General features: G+C 27.5%; 1 non-coding gene across 1 annotated transcript; it reads right to left on the reverse strand.

The window, feature by feature from the left end:
• Positions 1-1,496: 1,496 nt before the first annotated feature.
• On the reverse strand, positions 1,497-1,568 carry TRNAQ-UUG. Its single transcript has one exon. It is a non-coding gene; the product is annotated as a tRNA-Gln (tRNA).
• Positions 1,569-1,973: the final 405 nt, after the last annotated feature.

The following is a 1,973-nucleotide window of genomic DNA, read 5'->3' on the forward strand; positions in this document are numbered from 1 at the left end:
TGCAGACTCATTTAAAGCAGTATTCGTGTTAGGGGGAGCCTAACTTACTCACTAGTAAATCAATTATGTGTAAGTTGATTTTATGTCATTTTAGTTGAAGTGCATGTTGTAAAACTAAATTACATACTAGTGGATTTCTTTTCTCCTAGGCGGAGAGCCTCCCAGAGGTAGGTATAGTTACACCAAATTAGGTTAACAATTCTCTATATTCCTTCTTTCTTATCTCTCTTCCTGTTATTTTTATCCTTGTATGTGACATCTTTCCTAGCTTGTGACATCATTATAATTCACCTTTTATTTCAACTTTTTTGTTAATTTACATTTGGATTTCAAGTGCTATCCTTGATATTCTTTCTTGAATCGGAAAATTATTTGTTTCTCTCAAAATTATAGTTTTTCACATTTTATATTTTTATGGGACCCCAAAAATAAAAGTTATTTTCCGTGTTTATTTCTTAAGTTGGTTTGGTTTTTTTATCTAAAATCTTTTGATAGCACACCCCATCAACATCAATTGCACTTGTTGGACCTAAAAGGCACTTACATTCAAATAGCCACATCCTATCAACAAAAGACGACATAACTTAAAAAAAACATATACATCCAAATAGTTGCATAATACATTCCATACACAAAGGACAAAATAGACATTGACTAATAGTGTAGGAAAAATAAGAAAATGAAATATTCTCCTCTCAGAATCTCTTTTATACATAGTATAGTTAATTTTTTTTTAAAAAAAAAGGGGGGGAAGATCACATGATATCCTCAATTAAGATGTAAAGGTTCAAATCTATACCCAACATATCATTGAACTAAAAGATATTACAACAATAGTGAGAATGCCAATTTAAACTCTACTCTTGTTTTTATTGATGATTATTTGTGCTTTGTTTCACTTTCTAACAAAGGTTTATGTTGTGTGTTGTGACTCTTTGTAAAACAGATATTTATAGGAAAAGATAGATCAAGTGAATTTATGTCGCAAATTTTATTGTCTTATTTAAAAGTAGAAACTATATAATAATTCATAATAAGGATTAAAAATGTAACAACTTAGTAGAAATTAAGTATAAAATCTAAAATAGAGACCTTAGGTATATCTCCACATGTACTCATTCTTGTGCATTTCTATACCCACACATTAAAAATTATAAAAAAAAAATGGATGTAAAAAGAATTTATCATGTGATAAATTATTATTGAATAAATCCTGTGAAATGCACGAAGATAGATATAATCTAACAGTCAAAATGAACATAACTCAATTAATATAAAACTTGTAATATCAACGTTGAAGTTAGAGATACATATATTTAAGTATTTTTTTTATAAAATAAACTTTATTTTGTTTTTAAAATATATAATATACTGATTACATAGCCTCCCGTTGGAAAGAAGAAATAAAATACGGAAAATTTAAAAAAAAAATAAATAAATAATAACATGAAAAGGAAAAGGAAAAAGTACAAAAAGAGAAATGTTGAAATAGAAAAAGGTCCTACCGGGAGTCGAACCCAGGTCGCTGGATTCAAAGTCCAGAGTGCTAACCACTACACCATAGAACCGAAGTTGTTGCTTAAAATGTTGCATAAAGATATACACATAGATTGATGCATTATTAGATTATTATGGGGTTTTTAATTCCAATTTTATTATTGTTATTTTGGATTTTTAAGTTATTCTTCGATAAATATATGAGAGAGTTTCATACACAAAGATACGTACGAGGTACGTTATTAGATTGTTATAACTAAAAATGTTTTTTTTAACTTGTTTCCTATGATAATGAAATCTAAAATTTGCTCAATTGGATTTAATTGACATGGTCTTCCTCCCTAGAGTTTGGAGGTTCAATCCCCTATTTAATTTCTTATTAGAAAAATAAAATAAAATAAAATCTTCTAAAATTTAAAATGTTTGTAGTCTAGGAATTGTATTTTTTAATATATTTTTTTTAACCCCATTGGTTT

Source organism: Benincasa hispida, chromosome 9 (genome assembly GCF_009727055.1).
Source record: "Benincasa hispida cultivar B227 chromosome 9, ASM972705v1, whole genome shotgun sequence".
NCBI lineage: Eukaryota > Viridiplantae > Streptophyta > Magnoliopsida > Cucurbitales > Cucurbitaceae > Benincasa > Benincasa hispida.